The sequence below is a fragment of the Camelus bactrianus genome, chromosome 5 (assembly GCF_048773025.1).
Source record: "Camelus bactrianus isolate YW-2024 breed Bactrian camel chromosome 5, ASM4877302v1, whole genome shotgun sequence".
NCBI lineage: Eukaryota > Metazoa > Chordata > Mammalia > Artiodactyla > Camelidae > Camelus > Camelus bactrianus.
Genome location: NC_133543.1, coordinates 50488393 through 50504232, shown reverse-complemented (window position 1 = coordinate 50504232; position 15840 = coordinate 50488393). Strand labels below are relative to the sequence as shown.

At 38.1% G+C, this 15840-nt stretch overlaps 1 pseudogene; it reads right to left on the bottom strand.

Annotated features, from left to right (window-relative positions):
• Nucleotides 1–3144: 3144 nt before the first annotated feature.
• Nucleotides 3145–3665, bottom strand: LOC105082007 (mitotic-spindle organizing protein 2-like; annotated as a pseudogene).
• Between the last annotated feature and the right edge of the window lie 12175 nt (nucleotides 3666–15840).

The window sequence follows — 15840 nt, the reverse complement described above, 5'->3', positions numbered from 1 at the left end:
AATTTCATTCTTTTACATGTAGCTGTCCAGTTTTCCATGCACCACGTATTAAAGAGAGTATCTTTTCTCCATGGTGTATTCCTGCCTCATTTGTCACAGATTAATTGACTGTAAGTGTATGGGTTTATTTCTGAGCTCTCTATTCTGTACCACTGATCTATGTATCTATTTTTGTCTCAATACCAGACTGTTTTACTGTAGTTTTGTAGTATAGTCTGAAGCAAGGGCGTGTGATTTCTCAGCTCCATTTTTTTTTTCAAGATTATTTTGGCTATTCAGAGACCTGTATTTCCATACAAAAATTTTTTTTTCATACAAGTTTTAAAAAATTTTTGTTCTAGTTTTAGAAGCACAAGTGTTAACTCTTCTCTAAATGTTTGGTAGAATTCACCTGGAATGAAGCCATTTGGTCCTGGGCTTTTGTTTGTTGAGAGGTTTTTTTGTTTGTTTTTGTTTTATTTATTTTTTGTTACTAATTCAAATTCATTACTGGTATTTGGTCTGTTCATATTTTCTATTTCTTCCTGGCTCAGTCTTGGGAGATTGTGCATTTCTAGAAGTTCATCCTTTTCTTCAGGCTTATACATTTTATTGACATACAGTTGTTTGTAGTAATCTTTTTATACTCCTTTGTATTTCTGTGGTCTTAGTTGTAACTTTTCCTTTTTCATTTCTGATTTTATTGATTTGGGCCATGTCTTTTTTTCCTTGATGAGTCTGGCTAAAGGTGTATCAATTTTATCTTTTCAAAGAACCAGCTCTTAGTTTCGTTGGTCTTTTTTGTTTTTTATTTTTTTAGTCTCTTTCACTTATATATGCTCTGATCTTTATGGTTTCTCTTCTACTAACCTTGGGTTTTGTTTGTTCTTCTTTTTCTAGTTCCTTTGCATGTAAGATTAGGTTTCTTATTTCCTGAGGTAATCTCGTATCACTATAAAATTCCCTCTTAGAACTGCTTTTGATGCATCCCACAGATTTTGGATAATTGTGTTTTCATTTTCCTTTGTCTCCAGTTATTTTTGATTTCTTGATTTCTTCAGTGCTTCACTAGTTGTTCAGTAAAATGTTGTTCAGCCTCCACGTGTTTGTGTTTTTTGCAGTTTTTTTCTTGTAGTTGATTTCTAGTTTCACACCATTGTAGTCAGAAAATATGCTTCATATGATTTCAATTTTCTTAAATTTCAGGCTTGTTATGTGGCCTAGCTTGTGATCTACCCTGGAAGATATTCTGTGTACACTTGGAAAGACTGTGTATTCTGCTGCTTTTGGATGGAATGTTTTGCATCTGTTGAGCCCATCTGGTCTAACGTATCATTTAAGGGCACTATTTCATCGTGGATTTTCTGTATGGATGATCTGTCCATTGATGTAAGTGGGGTGTTAAAGTCCCCTACTACTATTGTGCTACTGTCCATTTCTCCCTTTATGTCTTTTAATATTTGCTTTATATATTTAGGTGGTACAATGTTGGATGCATATATATTCACAATTTTTATACCTTTTTCTTGGATTTATCCCTTGGTCATTATGTCATGTCCTTCCTTGTCTCTTGTAACAGTCTTTGATTTAAAGTGGATTTTGTCTGATATAAGCATTGTTACCTCAGCTTTCTTATGGTTTCCATTTGAATGGAATGCCTTTTTTCATCCCCTCACTTTAAGTCTTTGTGTGACTTTAGATCTGATGTGAATCACATATAGGCAGCATATATGTGGGTCTTGTTTTTGTATCCATTCAGCCACTCTGTTTTTCAATTGGAGCATTTAGTCCATTGATACTTACATAATTATTGATAGGTATATGCTTATTGCCACTTTGTTAATTGTTTTGGGGTTTTTTTGTAGTTCTTTTTTGTTCCTTTCATCTTCTTTTGTTCTCTTCCTTTGTGAATTGATGACTAACTAGTTTTATGTTTGGAGTCCATTCTCTTCTTTTGTGTATCTAGTATAGATTTTTGGTTTGTGGTTACCGTGAAGTTTATATATAGCAATTGAGATATATATATGCATAATTATTTTAAGTTGCTGATCTCCTAATTTCAAATGCAGTTTACCAACTTTGCATTTTTATTCCCCTCATGATTACTGCTTTTGCAATCGTATTTTACATCTATTTGTTTTGTGTATCCCTTAACTGCTTATTGTGGTTATAGATGATTTTACTACTTTTGTCTTTTGACCTTCCTACTAGCTTTGTACATATTGATTTACTACCTTTACTGTATTTTGCCTTTACCAGTGAGCTTTTTCCTTACATAATTTTCATGTTTCTAGCTGTGGCCTCTTCTTTTTCACTTAGGGACATTTCTTTAACATTTCTTGTAAAGCTGGTTGGTGATGCTGAACTCTTAGTTTTTGCCAGCACCATGTCCACATGGTAGGACAAACTCCCAAAATGGCAGCTCCTGGTATCTGTCCCCAGGGTGAGCTCCAGTTGCCTCCTGCCTCTCCAGAAGACTCTCCAAGATCAGCAGGTAGGTTGCCTCATCCAGTTTCTGGTGGTTGCTGGCAATTCCTGGCACATTGGCTTCTAGAGGCATCACTCCAGTCTCTGCCTCCAGCTTCAAATGTCCTTTTCTTATGTGTCAGTGTCTCTTCTGTTTTGTTTTCTTTTTTGTTTTTGTTTGTTTTGTCTTTTAAGTACACTAATCACTGGATTAAGGCCCACCCTAATCCAGTACAACTTCATCTTAACCTGATTACAACCGCAAGATCCTATTTCCAAATAAGATCACATTTACAGGTTTCAGGTAAAGATGAATTTTTGGTGTGGGGGGTTGGGGTTCTCTTTAACCCAGTACAGTGCCCCAATACTGAAATGTAGCTATGGGAATCTTTTCTGAAAGTTCAACCCAGATTTGGTCCCTTTATCCCACTCCCAAAATCTGGAAGTCTTTCACTATCCTGTCATAGATAACGGCTCTTTAAACTAGCTAGAATAGGTTCTATTTGAATGAACTGTGACAATATCTTTGTACATTTTTTTTCCTTATGTCTTCCATTTAAGGCTTTGGTTTTGGTCACACGTGTTGGTTAAAGAAAATTCTAATTTGAAACATAAATCTTTCATACTTAGTCCTTTGAAATCTCAAGTTTCTTTCTTTCTTTCTTTTCTGTTTTTCAAACAGGTATATTACCGACTGGAGGAAACGACAGGTAAGTCCATGCAAGAGGCCGGCAGGCCCGCGGTGGGGCGTGAGACATCCCTCTGAGCTCAGGTGCTGCTCCACGTCGGGCTCTTAGCCGGGCCGCCTGCCTTGGGCCACCTGGTGGCGCTAGGCTGGCGGGGGCGTCATCTAACTTGATCTTTCCCGGCCCCTGCGTTCTGCCCGCGTTGGGCCTCCGCTGAGCTCTCCGCTGCCCTTGCTCCTCCCTTGGGTCTCGGGCACGCTGGGCGCGGGCAGGGGCACGGCCGCGGGATCCTGGGGCTCACTCGCCAGCCTCTGCGCGGCGCACATGGACTTGAGCATCTGGAAGATGGCGAGGGGCGCCTCTTTCAGCTTGAGCAGGTCCACCAGAATCTTGAACACATCGGGGTCCATGGCACCGCCCGCCGCCTGAGCCAGCTCGAACAGCCATCTCCTCGGCGCTCAGCACCTTCTTCCACCGCAGCGCCAGCTTCTGCAGAACCGCCTCTGGCCCCGGAGGCGCACCCGGCGCCGCCATCTGCACAGCTGCGGAGGGTGCGTGCCCTCAAGTTCCATTTTTTTTTTTTTAACATTTTTTATTGATTTATAATCACTTTACAATGTTGTGTCAAATTCCAGTGTTCAGCACAATTTTTCAGTCATTCATGGACATATACACACTCATTGTCACATTTTTTTCTCTCTGAGTTATCATAACATTTTGTGTATATTTCCCTGTGCTATACAGTGTAATCTTGTTTATCTATTCTACAATTTTGAAATCCCAGTCTATCCCTTCCCACCCTCCACTCCCCTGGCAACCACAAGTCTGTATTCTCTGTCTGTGAGTCTATTTCTGTCCTGTATTTACGCTTTTTGTTTGTTTGTTTGTTTTTGTTTTTGTTTTTTAGATTCCACATATGAGTGATCTCATATGGTATTTTTCTTTCTCCTTCTGGCTTACTTCACTTAGAATGACATTCTCCAGGATCATCCATGTTGCTGCAAATGGCATTATATTGTCGGTTTTTATGGCTGAGTAGTATTCCATTGTATAAATATACCACCTCTTCTTTATCCAGTCACCTGTTGATGGACATTTAGGCTGTTTCCATGTTTTGGCTATTGTAAATAGTGCTGCTATGAACATTGGGGTGCAGGTGTCATCCTGAAGTAGATTTCCTTCTGGATACAAGCCCAGGAGTGGGATTCTTGGGTCATATGGTAAGTCTATTCCTAGTCTTTTGAGGAATCTCCACACTGTTTTCCATAGTGGCTGCACCAAACTGCATTCCCACCAGCAGTGCAGGAGGGTTCCCCTTTCTCCACAGCCTCTCCAGCATTTGTCATTTGTGGATTTTTGAATGACAGCCATTCTGACTGGTGTGAGGTGATACCTCATTGTAGTTTTGATTTGCATTTCTCTGATAATTAGTGTATTGAGCATTTTTCATGTGCCTTTTGATCATTTGTATGTCTTCCTTGGAGAATTGCTTGTTTAGGTCTTCTGCGCATTTTTGGATTGGGTTGTTTATTTTTTTCTTATGGAGTTGTATGAGCTGCTTATATATTCTGGAGATCAAGCCTTTGTTGGTTTCACTTGCAAAAATTTTCTCCCATTCCGTAGGTTTTCTTCTTGTTTTACTTCTGGTTTCCTTTGCTGTGCAGAAGCTTGTAAGTTTCATTAGGTCCCATTTGTTTATTCTTGCTTTTATTTCTTCTAGGAGAAAATTTTTGAAATGTATGTCAGATAATATTTTGCCTATGTTTTCCTCTAGGAGGTTTATTGTATCTTGTCTTATGTTTAAGTCTTTGATCTATTTTGAGTTGATTTTTGTATATGGTGTAAGGGAGTGTTCTAGCTTCATTGTTTTACATGCTGCTGTCCAGTTTTCCCAACACCATTTGCTGAAGAGACTGTCTTTATTCCATTGTATATTCTTGCCTCCTTTGTTGAAGATTAGTTGACCAAAAGTTTGTGGGTTCATTTCTGGGCTCTCTATTCTGTTCCATTGGTCTATATGTCTGTTTTGGTACCAATACCATGCTGTCTTGATGACTGTAGCTCTATAGTATTGTCTGACGTCTGGGAGAGTTATTCCTCCAGCCTCTTTCTTTGTCTTCAGTAATGCTTTGGCAATTCTAGGTCTTTGATGGTTCCATATAAATTTTATTATGATTTGTTCTAGTTCTGTGAAATATGTCCTGGGTAATTGGATAGGGATTGCATTAAATCTGTAGATTGCCTTGGGCAGTGTGACCATTTTAATATTGATTCTTCCAATCCAAGAGCATGGAATATCTTTCCATTTTTTAAAGTCTTCTTTAATTTCCTTCATCAATGGTTTATAGTTTTCTGTGTATAATTCTTTCACCTCCTTGGTTAGATTTATTCCCATCAAGTTCCATTTTTAATTGCTATTTCTGGGTGTATCGATAAAGTCCTAATCAGCTACAGATGTGGGGAAGAGAACCAGGACTTTTTGAGAGACTACTATATGCCAGAGACTTACGTTAACTAGGCACTACAAGTTGTTATCTGAGTTAACATGAAAGAAAACTGAGGCCCAGTGAAGAGAAATAACTTTAACAATACTTGGCAGCTAATAAGTGGGAGACTAATAAATTCAGCAGTAATGTTTTTTTCTGTATTCTTCCATGAAGTACTTTATTGGAGGAAAACGATTGTTAGAGGATTTTAAGTATCCCTGATTGATAGATTAGCACGGCATACATAATATAATTATCCAGCAATGGACCAACTTAAAACAAGAACTTCTAAATCTAAAGGAGTATTGTTCCCTCCAGGTAAGTCACAGTGGGAGCTATGTAGTGATTTCAAATATTGCTCCAAGTATTTTGAACCTTCTCTGTTAGAATTGCCCTTAGAACTGAAGACACTCTCTTTTGAATATCCCCAGTGGTGAGTTTTCTTTTCTTTTTGGGTTGCCTTTTTTCCTTTTAGAGTGGCTCTGATTTTAAAGATTAGCCAAAAGTTGTTTAGAGCAAAGTGTAGTAAATAAAATGGATGATCAAGCAATGATTTGTGCAGTACACAACCCCACAGATGCTTTAGAATTTCTGGTAATAAGCTTGCCTGACCGTTTGACCTTGTGGATTAATTCAGCATGGACAATACCATTTATGTTGAAGAAACAATTAACATTGTCTTCATTTGTGACTTGGGTAGGCATATTTTCTTAGATCTTTGGTTACTTGAAGTTCTCCATTCAAGACTCTGGCATCTTCTTTTCAGGTCATACAGGAAATATCAAGTTTCCTCAAGGTTCTGTTGTCCTCAAAAACACATTACTTTGTCCAGCTTCTCTTGAAAGGTCAGAATAAATGTCAAGTCTTCTGTGTTTCTGTTCATCACTCCAAATGCGTGGCATGGTCTTTACTGCACCTTTGCTTTGGCTCAAATTTCTTTTTGGAATGAAACTGTTTCATGGTTCTTCAACACAGGAAAAGATGCTCAGCATCCTCTGAATGCGAGAAAATAAAATTAAAGTGACAACAACATTTTCTTCACCTAGTATATGGGCAAAGATCAAGAAGTTTAATACACAGTATACTGCAAAAGGAACCTTCATAAATTGTTAACTGGAGTGTAAATTAGTACAACCCCCGTGAGAAGTAATTTGTCACTGTCCTTCCAAATTAAAAATACCATACCCTTTGATCCAGCAGTCCTACTTCTAGGGATTTTCCCAGGCATACTTGGACACATGCAATGTCATACATATACATACTCACTGCAAGCTTATTTATAAGAGCAAAAAAGTACATCAATAGAGGTCTGGTTAAATAAGTCATGGCACATCTATGCAATGAATATTAAGTAGCTCTTAAGAAGAATAATTATGAAATGTTCTATATCTTGCTTGTATTTAGTTCTCAAAATGTATCACATTGAATCTCTGCATTTTAGTGAATGCAAATTATACTTCAGTAAAATAATGAAAAATGGACAGCATAGAGTTAGGTTAAAAAAATAATAATGAGGACTCTATGACACCTTTTCCAAGATAATTTGTTAAAGGAAAAAAAAAGGGACCATGGATCAGTATGCATATTACCATTAGTGTAGAAGACAATATACAAACATAGTTGCATGTGCATAGCGCATCTCTTGAAGGATGCAAGAGTAGCATGATGGTAGTTGCTTCTAGGAAAGAGAACCACATGGGTGGAAGACAGGGCAGGAGGGAGATACAGTTTTCACTCTATACCCTTCTTTCTTTAAATTTTTATAACTTGTACATATATTTATGTATTCAAAAGGAAAAAAACTTTAAATGAAGCTCTTTCATAATTTGTCATCATCACTGTTCCCATGCATGATTAATTGCTTATTCAGAAGAACAAACCTGTCAATAAATACGTGAACACTCTGAGCTTCTCCTGTGCTACTGCTTTCTACCTCACAATGAACATTCTTGCTATCTTTTAAAAAATGTTTGTGCCAATAAAAGAGTATTTTATCGACCTGATATTACCTCTATAAGCTCGTTCTTTTAATACAGTGAGTATCTCACTTGCTGAATTAAATCCATACACTATCTATGGGACATACAAAATGGACCATGCATTTTCATGAGAGAGGAAAAAATAATGCTCTTTCTTTATGCAGACAGCAGAGTTAAGGCAATGACCCGCTTGCTTTGACAGCCCAGCCACAGGAACACAAAATGGTAAGCCTGCTATAATTCTCAGTATTCAAATAATGTCTGCATTAAGTGAGTGGAAAATAAAACCAAGACATTGTGTTTTTTTTTTTTTCTTCTTCTTTCAATTTTTTTTAATGTTTTAGTGGAATTTTAAAAGACTTAACCCAATAATTGTTTCATTGTTATTAGTTTATCTACTGAAATATGTGTTAAAGTTCTATAATAATTGTGGCCTTTTCTAATCTATTGAATTGCTAATATATGCTACTATTCTTTGTATTTGAGAAACAATTGTTTTGAAAATTATTCACTAATTACCTGAATTAACTGCTTCATTTAACCATGAAATACTGTCATGTAGCTTTTACTTGATTTGGAGACAAAACTAATAAATTATTTATATTGATTATTGAAATTAACAGTTACTTTAGCATTTTAGAAACACAGATTAACAATGGCCATTGTTCATAGAGTATTGTTGAGGGTGCAAAAAAGTAGTTTTGGAGCTAATACTTATAATATTTGAATAGAAGAATAGAGGTACATATGGAACATTTGTCTCCAAACTCAAAATTGCCAAAAATTTTTGCTCAAAGAAGGAATGCTCCACACTTGGTGATTGTCTCCTGGCTATCTACAGCCTTACTTTTTGGTTTTAAATATCCTTAAACTGCATAGTACATCAGTAGGTAGTTTTAATTAAAATTAAATTAAAATTTAATTTAATTAATAAATTTTCTTTAAAGGTTTCAATGTAATAGTAGCAAATATGCCCCTCAAGAGATAGAGGACTATAATGCAGAATTTCAGCTTCAGCTTTTGGAGTTACAGCATGTTTGAATCCTGGCTCTGCTGCAGATAAACCGAGATTAAGGTTCAGTTTGTTATTTAACCATTGTGACCTTCAATTTCTCTTTCTAAATTTTTCTCCATCTCTAAAAATGCATGTAATGTGATCTGCATCAGCAGCTCGTAGATGAAGATCAATCAATGCAATGTATCTAAAATGCTTAGTACAATGTGTCTGTAAACTATAGCTATTGTTATTATGGTAAAAGGAAATGCTTTGAATTACAGTCGTTTCTGAAAATTATCCTAAAGCAATATATTACGATCCAGTGTTATATTTGTGATGAGGGTGAAAATGTCATTCATTTACTCTGATTCATTCACATCTGGGATTCTGAACGTCTTCTTTCTATCAAAGGGAAAAATTCTCTTTATATTAAGGAAAAAGCTTTTGTGGATAAATGGGATTAATTTACGGTAAGAACAATCTTTCAAGACATCATTTTTGAACCCTTCATATATTAACAGCATCTGGTGTCTAAATTGTTTTAAATGGCTCTTCCTCTCCATTCTGCTCTTCCCTCCCATCTTCCAGGGTCTCTCCACCTAATCCAGGCCATCAGAGAATGGAGAAAATAGAACCCAATAACTTGAATGCTCTAGTTTGGAGTCTTTGAGACAAAACTGGCATCATATTCACATGGTCAGTCTCCCTGACCCCAAGGGACAAATTATTTGTTGACATGTCTGTCTGCACCCTTAGACGTTAGATTCCTTTGAAAGTAGGAATGGGTCTCATCCATCTTTCCATCATTCCACAGCCCCATGCAGAAAGCTTGCACACAGTAGGTACACAGTTTTTGTTTTTTTTTAAATAAGGCACTGAGTATTGTTGTCTTCCAACCATTTCAATGAAGTATTTTTAAAAATGGTTACTATTTCTTTGGTTATTTCAATTTTCTTATTACAAAAAGGCTTAGTCCTTTTTAATTGGTATTTTATTTTCATTATCATTTGCTGTGTCTAGTTCAAGAAAGCCACCAGTGACCAGCCTTTTAGAACTGTCACCTCTCTGGGCGCCCCCTGACTCGGGTGCTTGTCTAGTTGTTGTGGCTTTCCTGTGTCACAGTGATGTTCTCAGGACGATCACAGTTATTTTCAACTCTGGCTGCACATCAGAATCCTCTAGCTGCCCAGTTTCTAGATACAGGTTATGGTTTAGTAGATCCTAGGTGACACCCAGCTGAACAGGTGACTCTGATGCCCAGCCGGGTTGAAAACCCCCTGGATCGCCTGTGCTTTTACTCTGGAGGGAGCCCACAATGTTGTTCTCCTTGGTCTAACCTGGGTGCAGGCTCTATGCCTTTTGACTCATGCTATGCAGAGGCCACAAAATTCTGCTGCACTGGTCTGATGCGGACTAAAAATGTTTGTCCTGTGCAGCATTATTGTTTTATAATTGTGAAATATTTCAAACATACAGAACTGTAGGATCAATAATGTAATAAAAACTCATGGTCCTACCATCTAGTCTAACAAATCTTACCATTTTGCTATATTTATTACAGATTTTGATTAAAGTAATAAAACATTACAGATGCCCTAGAAGCCCTTTGTGTGCCTTTCCCCTGCCTATCCTCTGCAGGGATAATGACTACTCTGAATTTGAAGTTTATCATTCGGACCTATGCTTCACTAACTATGCATTTATTCAAAGGCTGTGTTTAGCGTTTTCTTGTTTTAAACATTATGTGGATGGCACCAGATTGTGTGCAATAGTTTATAAAGTCAGGCCCATATTTACAAATGGCAAAATTTCGCATAAAATCGGATTTATTGGCTTCTCTTAAAACGACCGGAAGATCTGGCAGTCCTGGGCGAGCTTTTTGGCATGAGGACGTGCCGTGCTGGGCCAGCGCCGGCCGGTGTGACACCGTCCCCCTGCTCACACTGTGTAGACATATGTGCTTGCACCTGGACTGCGTCTCCTTTGATGCAGGTCTGGCCCCTGATACTGAACTTCCTTCCACTATGATTCTCTTCTTTCTTCAAGGCCATTTCTGCTGTCCTCTGCTAACTGTTTTATGTCTCTCTTTCTGCTCTCTCTTCTCTTTTGTCTGGTTTTCATTTTAATTTTCTTGCTAATTCCTGCCATTTCTTTTAGAATTCTTGATTTTAGTGCCTGGGGTTTTCGTTTGTTTGTTTTTTAATGGAGGGCTTTGTTTTTTAGACTTTGCCAATCAACAGTAAAAGATGTGATTTATTTTGATCAGCAAATTGACCTGTCGTAGTACATCTCTGGGATCTCTGGTTTTGGCTCTTCTTATTTTACGTGGTATTCGCTTGTTTCTCTAACTGTGGGGCAGCTGGGGCGCTGGAAGATGGGACACGGGATAAAGTGCGATTGTATGGGTTATACGATTCTTAAGGACTGAGATGGTTTTGTCTTTTATTTTTCTTCAGTATTTGGCAAAGTGTCATGCAAATTATAGTCCCTAAAATGTATCTATTGGATGAAAGAATATTAGTAAGTTAAACTATTGTTTTATTACTTACCCCTTACAAACGAGGGCAGCCCCTGACCCTCCTTTTTCAGAATCTGCATTCTGCAACCCAAGATGCCTCTCCTGATAAAGATCTAAGCCTGGCAGGGAGGCCGGAGAGGCAGAGATGGAAATGTTCAAGGTTTGTGGATAGTTTTGGTGGGAGGATTTTTTTGTTTGTTTTTTGACTTGGTTTTATTTATTTGGATTGTGTGTTAGTTTCCTAGAGATAACAAATCACCACTAACTTGGTGGCTTAAAACAACAAAAATTTATTCTATTACAGCTCTGAAGGCCAGAAGTCCAAAATCAACGTGTTGGCAAGCTGTGCTCCTTCCAAAGGCTCTAGTGGAGGATCCATCCTTGCCTCTTCCATCTTCCGGTGGCTCCAGGCGTCCCTTGGCATGTGGCTGCCTCACTCCGATCTCTGCCTCTGTCAGCACATGGCCATCTCTTCTCCCTGTGTCTTCTGGGAAGGTTTTTTTTTTTTTTTTTTTTAAATAGAAAGGAAGAGAGAGACTTTGAAACATCCTTGGTGTTTGGAAAAATCTGAAGGTGAGAAGGGATGAACAAAATCTTTTCAGAAAGTGCTGTTTTGTGTAATGAATGGGATTCCTCTTGTGATTCTCCAACAGAGACAGCAATAAAGAATCAAATTGACTTTAATTACATTTTTATGTTGGTCTGCCTGGGACAAGACTATCAGGTTTTAGGCAGATTGTGTCATAGAAGAAATACGTATGCCATACAGATTTACTATAACGCCTTTCGATGTTTTAGCAAAGGGCAAGCCTTGCTAAATATAGAGGTCTTTGTGGATACAGAGAGGACGGCTTCTGGTGAGACCTCTCTCTCTCAGGACTGAAATCATGGTCAGAAACCCCTGAGATAAATGAAAAGGTGTTAACTGTCACCAGAGCAATTTTGTCTGTAACATAGAATGCAACAGAAAGTCAATTTCAACAGTGGGCTAGGAAATAAATGAAAACACATGTCTGGAAGTTAAAATTCATTTAAGTTTAATTCCCTAAATCACGTGAATTTAAAAAGCAGTGTCCTTGCAATAATTCAGCTTAAAACAGATTTTAGCCTCTCTTTCCATTTATGGTTGGGAAGTAGGCACCAGTGACACCTTCACACTAAATAGTGTTAACCTCATACATTGAGTCACAGCAGCTCTGGACTTCGGGTAACAGATAGCATCAGCTGTGTCGGTGAGAGCACGTGCCACCTCTGTCAGCACACTAGGTGTGAGGTGGCTTGGCCCTCAAAGTTGGAAAGATTCATATATTCTCAAATGCATTTTTCAGACGGATGTTTGACATTTCTGAGAATTCATTCAGGTATTTACTCTGCAGTTTTTTATTTCCTTTCAGAATAGCACTAAAAACAAGTTGTAGTGTGAAGTCCACGGCTTTCGTAAGTGGCAGCTCCACAGCAGTGGCTGTCTCCATCAGTGCTCGTCGTCAACAATGGTCCGAATGAAGTGCAGTTGTTAAAGAACAAATCCCATAATCCCACTGTATTAGTTCCCTAGGGCTGCTGTAACAAAGACCACAGGCTGAATGCATAAGCCAATGGAAACGTATTCTCTCACAGTCTAGAGGCTAGAAGTCCAAGATCAAGGAGTTAGCAGGGTTGGTTCCTACTGGAGACTGGGAAAATCTGTTTTATGCCTCTCTCTGGTTGTCGGGGGGCAATTGTTCACATTTCTTAACTTGCAGATACATCACTCCAATTTCTGCCTCCTTTGTCACATGGAATTCTCTGTGTGTGTGTTTGTGTCCCTGGGTCCAAATTTCCTCTTCTTATAGGGATGCCAGTCACTGGCATAGGCGCAGCCTAAACCATTTTGACCTAATCGTAGCTTGATTACATTTACCAAGACCCTATTTGCAAAGAAGGTCACATTTACAAGTATTGGAATTCGGGCCTTTGACGTATCTTTTGGGGGGACACAATTTAAACTCTAATACCCACATTCCCCTGAGTCCAACCCCGCGTCCCTCCCAGCAGGAAATTCTGGAGCCACTCCTGTACCATTGCAGTGCGTGCTGTGGCTCAGATGTGCTGCATATAGCAGCTTGCTGCATCCCTACAGCAACCCAATCGTCCTGGGATGATTGTCACTATTGTAAAAAAACAGAAGCTCAGAGAGTTTAAGTTATCAACTAGTAAGTGCGGAGCAAGTGTTTAAATCTAGCTATTATGGACATAAACCCATACCTTTTCCACTAGACCCTGCCATCCCGACTCAAAAAACTGTTGGATCCTTGTCCTTGAAAGCAATTGTTGAAATAAATATTCAGCTCTTTCACAACTCTCCCCTCGGACATAGTTAATAAAACAGGAAATCTGAGAGAGTTGGAGTTGGAAAATATTGTGATAGATAACTCTTCACAACCAGGAACATCTGGCCTTTTCCCACCGTGCAATGGCAGTGACTTTGCAATAGATTATAGGTAAGCCATGGGAGAAAGACCATCTGGTAACCTAGAGAGTCCCTCCTTCTTTTCAATAGATGCATTTCTAAAACATTTTATAAATTGCACTTGTGTATATCTACTTTTTTAATGCATTCAGGCCATTTAAACTTTAAAGGAATCTCATCTCTCATGAAGTTCTGTTTCTCTGCTCCTTAAATAATTTTTAAATCTACCCCCTCATCATTAACCTCAATATCATGGCTTTATTCACATACACATTTCTCTAACTTGACTACTGCAGTGGTTTCCAAATAGGTCTCTCCGCCTCCAGGTTCCTCCCATCTAATCCACTCTTGACATGGCTGACTCATTCTGATGCTTAAGAGCATGTTTTTATCCATTCGAAAAGTGTTATATTCATTCAACAAGTATTTACTAACAATATTCTATGCCAGATGTTATTCTAGGCACTGGGATATAGCAATGAGCCAAAGGAACAAAAATGCCTGCCCTCAGGGAGCTTGCATTCTCTACAGTTCACGATTGTCATTATTATAGATCTTTCTCCTGTGTGTTTCTGTTACAAATCTTGGCAGATAAGAAGAATGATGATGATGATGTTGATGAGGGTTTTCATTTTTTTGAACATTAACTATGTGTCAGCCATTATTTTAAGCTGTTTACATACAAATTATGTTGTAACAACTCATGTCAAAGTTATTATGATGCTGATTTTGTGAATGAGGAATTGAGACTCAGAAAGTTTAAATAAGGCAGAGATTTACAAAAAAACCCAAAACAACAACAACAACAAAAACACCGACAAAAGCCTAAAAAAAACCAATCCAAACCAAAACAAAAATGATGGTGGCAAGATTTGAATCTGGCACTTTGTTCCTTCAAGGTCTACTACACATCTTCTTACAGATGTTCAAGTGGTTGTAAAGGAGGAAAAGACTTTCTCTAACTTCTCAAATTTAGTACCTGGGGACCTGTGCTGTGAATTAAACTGACAAAGGAAGATTAGCAAGAGGCAAAAACAGTTTATTTGTGTGTGAAATGCACCTATGTGTGGGAGTACTCAGTAATGAATAACTCAAAGCAGTGGGTAGGGGGTTTTATATACCATTTTAACAAAGACTGATAAATTGTGGAGAAGTGGCTAGATGAGGAAAAGGATGTTTGGGCTTCTAGTGGGGTAAATTGTGAAGGTAACTAGAAAATGTATGGGGGAAACTGATGGCGGATAAGAGCTGTTTATGCAAACTCACCTCAATGTCATCCCCAGGATAAGAGTCATTCTCTTCCTGGTATGGGGGGGCATCTTTGCAAATGGAAATTTCCTTTATAAATGGAAATTCCATTTACAAAAGGGAAATTGATGGCCTGCTTTCAGGCAGATTCAGGGAGGGAAGAGAACTCTTCCTGTGTCTATTGTTTCTTAATTGCCTTTAGCTCAAAATAATTCTTATGCCAAAGTGGCATATTTTGGGGTAGCAAATTCTGATCCTCTTCAGGATTTATGAATAACTAAACCCTAGTTAAACTCTTTGTAAAACAAATAACCACTGCAATGATCTGCTTATAAAATGACACTTTTGTATAAGGTTTACCTAAAGCAGTGATGTGCTCTGTAGAGGACATGTGGCAATGTCTGCAGACTTAAATTTGATAGTCATGACTGAGAGCAGAGGTGCTGCTGGCAACTAGTGTTTTGAAGCCAGGGGAACAGACCTCACCAACACAGAGAATAATCTGGCACAAAATATCAAAAGAGCTGAAGTTGAGAAACCTTGACACATAATGAGGTAGTTGTAAACACTTAACAAAATTTAGCCTCTCATTTTTTCCTTCTAATGTTTTAAAGTCTCTGACTGAATGTGCTCTTTATGTATTGAAATAGACCTTGTTTGTATTTTAAAGGCTTCCTCCTGTGCCACCTTTCAGTTTAAATTTAGTCATGAGTTTTCAGGGAAAACTGCGTATCAGTTGAATACTTTCAAAAATACATGTATTTCCAAGTTTTAAGTACCATTTTATTCTATTGTTTATGGAAACATTAACTTAAAATTCTAATCCAATTCTTTTATGTAATTTAAAGACACAGTTCATGTGCTGTTCTTCATATATAAAAATGATGCCAAAGGCCACTGACAGTAGACATTCTTCTTTAAACTGATTTACTGGTAGTAGGGATGGGTTTGCACTGAGTCATCAGTTCTTACATGTCATCATCCTGGGAGCCATTTGGAACGTAGTCGGCTGGGTACAGATATCTGTTACAT